Source organism: Talpa occidentalis, unplaced genomic scaffold (assembly GCF_014898055.3).
Source record: "Talpa occidentalis isolate TD23 unplaced genomic scaffold, MPIMG_talOcc4v2.1, whole genome shotgun sequence".
NCBI lineage: Eukaryota > Metazoa > Chordata > Mammalia > Eulipotyphla > Talpidae > Talpa > Talpa occidentalis.
Genome location: NW_026555331.1, coordinates 33081486 through 33093965, shown reverse-complemented (window position 1 = coordinate 33093965; position 12480 = coordinate 33081486). Strand labels below are relative to the sequence as shown.

The following is a 12480-nucleotide window of genomic DNA, read 5'->3' as shown; positions in this document are numbered from 1 at the left end:
ACTTGACAGATAAGGCCTCTGTTCTGAATTTACATAGTTGTTAGAGGTCAGGTGATACTAAGTGAAAAAAGATAACTCTAAATAGGGAAACATTCTATGAAAAAAATAAATCAAGTGCTAGCTCAGAGAGTGGTAAGGGACTAAGTGTCAGGAAAAGGCTTCTCCAAGAAAGTAAAGCTTGAGTTGAAATCTGAATAGCAAGAACTGGCTATTAGAATGCCAATCAAAGAGAACGCCAGTGCAAATATCCCAGGGTCAGAATAAGTATGAGTGCTTAAGTCTTTATTCACAGAAATCTGTTACCATTAAGCAGTGAATCGGGGAACATCATTAGGTACCAGAAATACTGGTTTAAGTCTAGTTTAGGAATTATGGAAGTGCATGCTGATTTAGAAATATAGTACCTAATGCTCATAAATAGATCCATCTGGAGTATTGATAATAATTCCCATTCAAGTAGTAAAATGCAATAAATTAGGTCTAGAAGTCCCCAAAAAGATTTGATGTGAAAATTAAAATGTGATTTTCTAGAATTAATTTTCTAATCATGACAGCTATCAAATACTTTTCCTCTGGAAAGTAAAGTAATGCAAATATTAATTATCATGAAAGTTCTGTGAAAGGGAATCAAAAGTGAAGGATTGTTTTTCTAAACATATATTTAATGGGGAATATTGGGGAAGGGATGATCACTGAAAATAGGATCAAATGAAAGAAGGATTGGAAAACTAGGGCATATAAGCAGAGACAGATTTTTATAAGGTCAGCTGGAAAGCCAACACCCTGGATAGTAGCACCAATGGTAGCAGTCAGATACAGTAGCATCCACAGCCAGCCCACCCCCAGGACTCTGCTGAGCATGAACCAGCAGTCACTGCTCAAGGCATCTGACCCAGAAAGCACGTGACTGAGTATAATCACAATGTCACCACTGATGGGCAGAGAACAGACTCAGGGAAATCTGCTATGAGTCTAATAGTGTGGAGATCTTCCTCAGGAAGAGGAAGTCCATTTAAGAAGCAAGTGGAAGCCAGTTAAAGAATAATTCACACAGGTCTAATAGGATAAAATAGGCACAAATGAACATGTTAACAAGGAAGGTTGTGTTTTGTATTTTGGTAAGATATGGATTATCATAGCATTATAACAGATTATTTGACAGATAGGCATGGCAAATAGCTCCAGTCCCAAATCTAACTTGAAAGAGGTGCTAAATTGGATATAAGTGTAAAAATAACCACACTGCTGGGTACTCTTTCATCTTAAGAGGGGAAAAAACATGCTCAATTAAGTCATTTATGGAATGGAGTGTTCTGATTAAATCGATATCCTGCTTAGATAGGTTAGATTTCTAAATATGGTTGTCAATCTTTCTAAAGATATCAGCTAAGATCAGTGGGGGGGGGAGGGAAAGGAGAGGAAGGACTAGGGTCAAATAAGGGGGGGTGCAATTGTATGGGGAATACAACCAAAATGAAAATGCATACATTGTGCAAAAATGAAAAATGATGTAAGAATTATATAAAATATTAATTTAAAAAATCAGTGGAACAGAACAGACAGTCCTGAAGCAGATCTGTGTACCTGTGTACAAAATAAGTATATTATTAAAATGCTTCACAGTATCAACACACTATGTGCACTAAGAAATATGCAGCACAACAGAAGTTTGAGAGAAATCTAAGATATATCTTTTCTTCCTATATCCTCATGGATCTCCCATATCTACTTTGGAGACCCTTGTGCTCTCTGTCCACATGGACCACTGCTAGACAGCAACCATGACCTCTCGTAGGATAGGGCACATGACTGCCTTGCTCATCATCCAATCTCTTCTTCCTTTAGTCCTCAATAAGTGTCAGCGCTCCCCCAAGCCTTTTCCTTCTTAGGGGACTGACACAGGAATGGGAGATACAAGCTTCTCCATATATGGAAACAATCTCATTCTATAATCTCTTGTGGGCACTGAAGACAGCTTTTCTACCCAGCGACAGAATGACAAGCATTGGAGGCATAAAGGGAATCGCTTAGGCTAAGGTATATTTCCTGTGAAAGAAATAAACCCTCTAGGAAATGTCCCTTCAAGGAGGAATTTGAGGTATTTCCCCACTAACCATGCCACTGCAAGAATTTTTAAAGTTGAAGAGTAAATATTATACGAACACTGTAACCTTTTAGAAGTACAAATGCTTAAAAAAGTACACTGCCAAGCTGCTCAAATATTCTAAAACAATGAGCAGCTTGACATTTTTCAAACAAATATTTTAAAACTCAGGTCCACATGTGCACTGGAAATTAATGCCATTTGTTCAACAATAATAGACTTGATTCATATCCACTCTCATACATTGGATTAGATTTGCTGATTTCATTAAACCTTCAAAAGGTTACAGCTGGTTGACATAAAAAAAAAAATCTCCACACCTCTAGAAGAGTGAATTTTGTACCAGTCCCCTTTAAATATATATATATATATATATAAAATAAAAACCACTTCTTAGAAAGAAATGTGTAAAGTGTAGGGGCTCTGTTCTTTACTATCACTAGGCAATATATTCAAATTTTGGTTATCTAAAGATACACTAGCAAGGACACAGAAACAAGGTTATGAACTAACTTGGGACTGAGATGACAGATACCCTGGAACTCAGAAAACTGCCTGAGGGGACTTTGTGGGGCAGCCTGGAACCTGTGCTCTTCAAGCTAGGGTCACAGGATGCAAAATGGGGCATGAACGTTAATGAGTGACCCTCTGTACTCTTGTTGGTAGAGGGATATGTGGATCACACATAGGACTCTAGAATCAGAAGTAAAGCAACGTCAAATCCTATCATTTCTTCCCAAAGCACTAAAAAAAAAAAAAAAAAAAAAAACCTTCAAAAGTGATTCTACTTTGACTCACAGAGGGTTGTATAACTCCAGAGACTGAGACCAGGCTTTATATGCTTTATAAAGTTACTTGAGTCAGAATAAAGACTTCCTGACCATGCTAGAAACATATTATGATCAATGTGGGTTACATTAGGGCTTCCATAATCGTGACAGTAATTCCTACAGTAAGATCTTTAACAGCTACTAATGTATAAAAGCTTCCAGTCTAAAAGGTTTAGTGACACAAATAACTATCACATTGTCAAATCCTGAGTGATAATAAAAGTTCTGGAATTAACCCCAAAGTGCATTAAAGGCTACAGCTACTGTGCTCAGATACATATTTGAAAAATGTTAAAAAAAAGAAAAGAAAAAAGAATCACTACAACACTTCCCACAAGTGGCGGTGGTGTCCTAGAATGCCCTTTGTGTACTTATTTCCTTTGTGAAAGGAGACTTCAGATTCCTAGTTTCCTCCGTGGTTTCATTTTAACTTACACAAGCCAAGAGGATCTAATTTCCAGTTGTACAAGTTACTCAATTTTCCTGTGCCATGGTATCTTAACTAAAAAAGGAAGATAATAATAATACTTGAAGTATTATTTATTATGAGGATTGGTTGAATACATATGAGTCATGTAGGACAAAGCCTGGTCCATGGTGGTTAGTTATAAGATATTTGTATTATTTTAATTATTTCAGTGGTTTATAAAGGTTTATGACAATAGGTCCTTGCCATGTTATAGAGGGCACTTTTAAATTGTTGATAATTTACTTCCAGATTGTTTAGCTTTTCTATCTAAAGTTACAGCCTAGGGGTATGTCTTATTTCACACTGGCATATAATAGAGCTTTCCAAAGGGAGAGGATATAGGTAGGTCTGGAAAGCTAGCAGCTGACCCAGCTTTCTATGATTCAAACCACTGGACAGTATATGGATCTGGTGAGCACCTGCCAGAAAGCTAGATCAACAACAAATAATGTAATCTGAAGCCCTTTCAGACAGAGTTCAATCTGGTCAGATAAAAGCACATCAATGAGCTCTTGTAGCTTGGCTTCTTACCTATCTACAGCTCTGGCTCCAGGTGGTAACATAGAGTTATATTCAAAGTTACTGCCTGAAGCACAGGCAAAATCCAAAGGAAAGAGATGACAAGAGGCATTAGGGTGGGGTTTCTCCAAGTGTGGTCTTGAGAGCACCAGCATCAGACTTGTCTGTGACATCAGTACCAATGCAGGCTCCTGGGCCCCGCCTCATCCTACTGAATCTGAATCTAAGCCTGGGTTCCAGGAAACTATGTTGTTATTAAGCATCCAGATGATTTCTGTGCATGTTGAATTTTGAGTTGCTCTCCAGGAAATCTGGCTCAGGTTATTGTCTCGGCCACATGTCAGTGCTGTTAGTGGTGGATCTCTTACGTCAGCTAGAGCAACTGTATGTAAGTTGATGTTTGGCGTACATGTTTTACACCCCAAGGTCCTTTTCATCTGCTTCATTTGTGCTTCCCACCCCAGCCCCAGAGAACCCAACTCTATAAGTAATGCTAGGACCAAAGGAGCTAGGTATGAGCAGAGCTATCACCCTGAGAACTTAGCTCCAAGATTATTGCCTTTGTAAGATTCCTTCTTAACATGGCTTCTGGCAAGATTATAAAGTTTCCATTTAAAGAAAAATTATAGAGGTCTAGGATAAGATAGTAAAGTTTGCAAAAAAAAAAAAAACCCACAACCACAAAAGCCCTCTGTCTTATAGGAGTGAAAGAAGACAATGAAATATATAAAATGTACCAAATAATTGCTTTTTGTGGTTTACTGGTGAAATCAACTTAGGCAGTCTTTGGAAGGACCATGCAATTTCAGGTTCTACTAACAAGAGCAATCAATTGCGTCTCTAAATTATAAATCAGTATTTACCTTTCTCGGTTATTTAGACTTTATAAAATAAACTAATCTCCTATAGAGAAAAAAAAAGGAATAAGTATAAGGATAATAAAGCATTCTAGCACATACAGGATTATTAGAGAAATTCAGTATTTCAATAGTAGCTGGGATGGCTAAACACCTTCCTCTTTCAATGTTACCTGCCTTACTCTATTAGTTCAGTTTTCTGTTATTTCTGTATTTTTAAATATAAAAGTGACTACATTTGATCCATAGGCATGAAAAGGGGATACAGTGAGACACAATGTATGTAAAGATGAGAAAATGTGCTACCCTGCTACTGTGAGGGGCAAGGGAGGATCACAAACTTTCGTTCCAATCGCTTGAGCATGCGGGTTCTCAGACATGCTCTTGACACCCCTAGTAGGGACAGGAAAACATCACTTCTGGCAGAAGAGGATTAGGGGACCTGAAGTGGCTTGGCAAATTTTCTAGGGTTACACACACACTAAAAGAGAAACCCTCAGTCCTGAGCCCACTCAATCAACTCTATCGACTCAACCCCATACTGATGCTCAATAACACTTCAATAGTACAAATAGCAATCATGTCGTCTAGCGTTAAGATGCACTGTCACGCTTAGGACAGGCGCCTACGAAGAAAGAGCTCTTTGGAGACTGTGAACTGGGATGGAATATGGGCAGCTGAAAGTCTGAGGCTGATTGAAATGCACGCCAATCAGGACAAAAAAGATTACAGAAACTAGGGGCCCAGGCAAATTCAGCTGAGCTCTGGAATGCAAATAAAGTTTACAAATGGGAAAGATATCAAGGTTATAATAGTAAGAGTGCAAGGCCAGCACAAGTTCAGCCAATCCCAGCAGCTTGTTAAAAGCAACTCTCCCACCCTCACTGAATGTGCTTCCTGATTTCAAAGTTACATAACTTTGCAGCAGCCCCACACTCCATCCATTACCCACATTCCAGCCAGCTAATTACCAAGCGCCAGACATACTTCTAGGGGAGAGGGCTGAGAGCAATTTTGTAAGTCCCTGTGTTTTCATTAATGTGAATTTCTCAGTTTTTCTAGGTCAGAGAAACACTGGGTGATTACAAGCTCTTTCTTGCATGCAGGGGTGGGGGAAGCAAGCTGGCTCATTATAAGGAATTAATGGCAGTTCCCAAGATTTGGGAAAGAAGTTGCAGTGTTCAAAAGAATGCAAAAGGTGTTTTTACAAAGTAAAGTAAATTGATAGAATGTTTTCTATCTTTAGGAATCAATCAAGAGATCTTGTAAAGTGCTCTGAGGATTAAATTACTACAGAAGACTAACTCTGGTAATAAGAGGTGAATGAGTAGATAGGACTTCAACTCCATGTACTCTTTCCAAAGTACGATGAGAGAACGTAGAAAAACATTTTATAGTATTCATTCATTCAGCAAATATTAGAAGAGCCTGTTCTATCCCAGAAACCAAGGTGGGCTCAAGAAATATAGAAGCCAAGTTTCTTCCTCTGCCCTTCATAAACCATATGTCCATTTCTCATCATTCCACTTGTGAGCTACACAGGGATATTTATGTGCCTTCTCTACTAGATTTTTAGCTAGTCAGTGAAAGAATATGTAAAAGAGGGGAAATAAGATAGAAGGGAGGGAAGGAGAAATGGTGTGGGATACTTCCTGTCGAAGAGCACATAATCCAGTTTGCTGTGAAAGTCAGGGTGGTCTGGAGTTTGGTAAAAAAAAAAAAAAAGGGGCCATGGAGAACTGCTGGTTTTCTCTTTCCTCTTTGTGAGCTTACTCCTTCATATGGGAACAATCCTAACCTTTGGCTGATAAACCATAATTTGTATATGGATGCCTAAGAGAATCACATTTATTTTTAAGTAGAAAATATTTCCAAAAAAACCATTTTGCAGATTTGTTTTCAATATATTAATTACCTTTCATGTATTTAGAATATGACACTGTCAGGGAACAATGATAGGGGCATGCAAAACAGGGCAGGGCAGGAAAAATAATATTTAGAAAAGTAGAATCCATGTTTCAGGACAGCCAGGTTAAAAGCATTTATTATGATAACAGAGTCACATTCTCATTACATTCTCACTTGGCATCCCTGAAAAGAATATTAGTGTTAAAAGTTAAGACATCTGAAAATATCAAACACTGGGGAGAACAGGAAACAACCAGAACTCTTACGTACTTCTGGTGGGAATGTAAATTGGCACCACCTCACTGCAAACAATTTAGCATTACCTAGCAAAGCCAAATGAATATGTGTGAACCCCACGACCCAGAAATTCCACCCTAGGTATATTCCCTAGAGCAATTCTTGCATGTCTGTGCCAGGAGACATGGACAAAACATGCTCATAAGCAGCACTGTTTGAAACAGCAAAAACTGGAAACAACCCAAAAGTCCATCAACAGTCAGATGAGGAGGTAAGTTGTGGCACATTCACATAATAAAGTATTATAAAATGTGAAAATAAATGAAGTACAGCTGCATACAGCAAAATGGATGCTATTTTTTAAAAAAGTAATTGTAGGAGCCTATGATTAAAATAGTTTTGTGAATACTTTTCATAAAAGCAAAACTATGTAATAAATTGTTTAGAGATACATATACGGGAAAACTATTAAAAACATAAAGAAATTCAGATGAGCATCTTCAGGGTGAGAGGACACAAGGAGAGGAACCTAGCCAAGGCAGACTCATTAGGACTAGTGATCTTAGTTTGAGAGGTGAGTTTATAGATGATAATTTCATTATTAGGTTTCATAATTTACATATATTACATATATTCTGTTGTATATAATAACTATCACATATATAAAAGCTTTAAAATTCTCAGATATCCTATGATGGAATACTATACAGCCATTAAAATGAATTAATCAGATCTATAAGTACTGATATGAAAAAGTATCAAGAAATTGTTTAGATTAACCCAAAAGAAAGTCACAGAAAAATAATATAATACAATTCCACTTCTGAAACAAGTAAGCAAAGAAGCCAAAAGCTCATAAAGCTGTAAGATAAGTATATATTTGTATTGGACACCTTCTGTTTGCCCCTCCAGCCTACCATTGACCCTTCTCCACCCTGCTTTTTCTCCAAGGAGGCTAACCTACATGAACTAAATCAATAGGTTTGCTGGTTTCCGGTTTCTTAAAGGGTTCTGCAGCATCTTTTTGTGTCCAGGTTTCCATAACAACTCTCTTTCAGGTTTAGGTGCAATAAACATTATCTTTTGTAGTTTCCCTCCACCCTCCCCATATCTTGTCAATAGTTCCTTTAATAAATTCAACTTAAATCATCCTAATTTGAATGCACCATCTGTTTCCTACTAGGACTTCAACTGATAGAATTATATGTCATATGAAAGCATAGAAAATGACTACAAATATACACAAGAAAAATTATCAATGGTGAGAAGCTAGAATTAGAAGGAAACATTGATGTTCTGGTCTTCATCTTTCTGTATTATAGAACTTATTCCTAAGAGACAATAGTTATTTCTTTCTTTTTTTTTTTTTTTGGCAAAACAAATTTTCAATGGTACTTAAAAAAGGAATAATTTTTTAAATGCATGGCTGGAACAAACCAGGTCCTTTCATTTCTCCATCTCCGATGCCTATCACAGTGCCTGCCGTAGGGACTGACAAGGAATTCTGATACTTAAGCCAGTGAACCTCAAATTTTCATAAGCAAGGTTAGTTTCAATAGGGTTAAGTAGTAAGAAAGGAGGGATAAAACTATAGGCCAATCTCCCTAATGAACACTGATGCAAAAATCCTCAATAAAATTTTAGCTATCAGAATCCAACAATGTATCCATAAGATAATTCACCACGACCAAGTTGGATTCATTCCAGGGGCACAAGGATGGTTTAACATCCGAAAATCAATCAACGTTATCCAACACATCAACAAAAAGAAATATAAAAACCATATGATAATATCAATAGATGCTGAGAAAGCTTTCGACAAAGTGCAACACCCATTCATGATAAAAGCCCTTGAAATTCTTGGGATACAAGGAACATACCTCAACATCATAAAGGCCATCTATGACAAGCCAACAGCCAGTATCATTCTCAATGGTGAAAAGCTGAAAGCAATTCCATTAAGATCTGGAACAAGACAAGGATGTCCACTCTCACCACTGCTTTTCAATATAATACTGGAAGTCCTAGCCAGAGCAATAAGACAAGAGAAAGACATCCAAGGAATCCAAATAGGAAAAGAAGAAGTCAAACTATCACTATTTGCAGATGATATGATAATATACATAGAGAACCCCAAAATCTCCACAGAAAAACTAATTCAACTCATCAATCAATTCAGTAAAGTGGCAGGATACAAAATCAACATGCAAAAGTCAGTAGCCTTCCTATACACAAACAATAAATCTGAAGAAGAAGAAATCAAAAAAACCACCCCTTTTATTATCGAAACAAAAAAAATCAAATATTTGGGAATAAATCTAACAAAAGAGGTAAAGGACCTATACAAAGAAAACTATAAAACACTGTTAAAAGAAATAGAAGAAGACACAAAGAAATGGAAAGACATCCCCTGCTCATGGATTGGAAGAATAAACATTATTAAAATGGCCATCCTACCAAAAGCAATATACAGATTCAATGCTATTCCAATCAAAATCTCAATGGCATTCTTCAAAGAAATAGAACAATTATTGATGAAATTCATATGGAATCACCAAAAACCCCGAATAGCCAAAGCTCTACTGAAAAAAAAAGAAGGAAATGGAGGCATCACACTCCCAGACTTCAAACTCTACTACAAAGCCATAATCATCAAAACTGCATGGTATTGGAACAAGAACAGACATACAGACCAATGGAATCGAATAGAAAATCCAGAAATAAACCCACAGATTTATGGTCAACTAATCTTTGACAAAGGAGCAAAGAATATGCATTGGAGCAAAGAAAGTTTGTTCAATAAATGGTGCTGGGAAAACTGGGTCGCTACATGCAAAAGAATGAAGCTTGACCACTACCTCACACCATACACAAAAATCAACTCAAAATGGATTAAAGAACTAGACATAAGACCTGAAACCATAAAATACATAGAAGGAAATATAGGCGAAACACTACGGGATTTGCACATCAAAGACATCTTTACAGACACATCACCCAAAGCAGTGATAGTGAAGAGAAAGATAAACAGCTGGGACTACATCAAATTAAAGAGCTTCTGCACAGCAAAAGAGACAATAACAAAGACAAAGAGAAACCCCACCAACTGGGAGAACATTTTTGCACCCAACACTAATGATAAAGGACTGATCACAAAAATCTGCAAAGAGCTGATGAGACTCAGCAACAACAAAGAAAATAACCCAGTCAAAAAATGGGCAGAAGAGCTAAAAAGAAACTTCTCTGAAGAGGAAATGCAAATGGCCAACAGACATATGAAAAAATGTTCAACATCACTTGTAATCAGGGAAATGCAAATCAAAACTACCATGAGATACCATCTCACACCAGTGAGAATGGCACATATTAAAAAAACAAGCAACAACAAATGTTGGCGAGGATGTGGAGAAAAAGGAACTCTTGTGCACTGTTGGTGGGAGTGCAAACTGGTCCAACCACTATGGAGAGCTGTGTGGAGATTTCTGGACCTACTAAACATAGAGCTTCCATATGATCCAGCAATTCCACTCCTAGGTATTTACCCAAAGGACACAGAAACATCAATTCCAAAGAGCACCTGCACTCCTATGTTTATAGCAGCACTGTTTACAATAGCTAAGCTTTGGAAACAACCCAAATGCCCAAAAATAGATGACTGGATCAAGAAGATGTGGTACATATATACCATGGAATATTACTCAGCATTCAAAAAAGATAAACACATGCAATTTGCAGCAACATGGATGGCACTGGAAGGGATCATGCTCAGCGAAATAAGCCAAAAAGAAAAAGAAAAATACCGGATGGTCTCACTCATAGCAGGAATCTAGAAAACTTAAATAAGGGACCAGGAAAATGAATATAAGAAAGTGAAAATCAAAATCAACAAAATACTATGAACCAGAGACACTTTTTGGGGGTGGGGGGGGGAGGGGAAGGATTGGGGTCAGAATGGGGCGTTTGCAATTGTATGGGGAATATAAAAATAAAATTTAATATTTAAAAAAAAAAAAAAAAAAAAAAGAAAGGAGGGATAAACATCTCCTAGAGTAACTTAACAGAGGTTTCCTAGAAGGTGTGGGCAACGGTTGGCCCCACTAACTACATGGGAAAGCAACAACTTAGCTGTTAACCTGGTTCCTGGCCTACATTGTAGGCCCATGGTTGGGGTTCCAGGTCCTCTGTAGGCTGATCTGTAACATGATCTGTAGGCAGGAGAACTGTGCCTGTCTATGTCCATATAGTTGCTTCTTCTATGCTCTGACAGGTAGGAGAGTACACCGCCTTCTGTCTTGCTACCTAGTAACTGGATGATTCTTCAGACTATGAGCTCTGTGGTCAAACCTTTAGCCTCCTGGCTAAGTATATATTTGTACTGGACACATTCTGTTTACTGGACTTGACTTTACTTGGGTGCCTGGAGCAGAGGGTGGTCACCAACACCTGCCTCACCTATGTAGGAAGATTAAACTCAGGAAGAGATTCTTCCCATATAGCCCCTCAACCACAGACCACCATATTTGGCTAACAAAACTTTTCCATCCAAACTCAGATTATATGCCACTTCCTCTTAGAAATCTTTCCTGATTGCTTCAAATGCCCCATTGGCAATGTATGCTTTATCATAATTCAGATTTTCTTTTGAGATCTTGAAATTGCCTGCTTACTTATGCATATTTCTCACTAAATGTAAACTCTTTGAGGGTTGTGGCTAAGCCTTAGTCACTTCAGTGTCATAAGGGACATTGACTTAGAGTAGAGGTACATTAAATATTGGAAGGAGAAAAAGAAGGAAGAAAGAAAAGAGGAAGAAAGGGAGGGAGGGAGGGAGGGAGGGAGGGAGGAAACCACTGCAGCTGGATCCATAGATAAGACAATATGCTGGCCCATGTGAGGGGTGACTGAGAGCTCAGGAGACCTTCTGTTAGGCAGTCTGCCCAGCTCCACCTGATTGGTTCATTGTATGAGTGTGTGTTTCTGTAAAAGAGTCTAAAAATAAGGTCTTATTTTTTAGTATGATTCAAGAGAAGGCACAAAACAGATTTGTTTTACCTACTCTAATGGTCTTTAAGGCTATAGATGTTCAAGAATCCACGGAAAGATGAAGTTATTGATTCATCATATACTTACTTAAAATTACCAAAAGCAGACCACAGTCCCTTCCCACCCTCATGCTTATTTGTGGGGATTTTTTTCAAACTTGTGGTATTTCTAAGTGTTTTGAAATGTTTTCCAAAGATCTATCAAGCATCTTTGGACTATTTAGATGTTTCTGTAAATATCTACTAATTGTCAGGCAAGAGGTTTTGTGAGAGTGAATTGATTGGCATTAGGGACAGCTATCAGAGACCTGCACTCGTTCTTTTGTGCCGACTTATCTCAAGGATTCTTTGCCAAAGCAACAAAAATAAATGTTCGATATTGGTCCCCTCTGTCTCTGCTGGTTTCACAGAATTCTGTAATATTTGAAAAGCATCAGAGAAAGTAAATAAGGGTTGGTATTCCTTTTTTAAGCACAAATGAAACCAGTAAGCAAATGAGTCAGAAGTCATATAA

The 12480-nt window shown here is 37.7% G+C and overlaps 2 long non-coding RNA genes across 3 annotated transcripts in view; both read left to right on the top strand.

The window, feature by feature from the left end:
• The window catches only part of LOC129145289 (uncharacterized), a 210266-nt gene that overhangs the window by 15105 nt on the left and 182681 nt on the right, over positions 1-12480 (top strand). The window lies entirely within an intron of this gene.
• The window catches only part of LOC129145290 (uncharacterized), a 29555-nt gene continuing 21201 nt past the window's right edge, over positions 4127-12480 (top strand). Inside the window, exon 1 of the long non-coding RNA XR_008550600.1 lies at positions 4127-4310. This is a non-coding gene — a long non-coding RNA (uncharacterized LOC129145290). The remainder of the gene's footprint in view (positions 4311-12480) is intronic.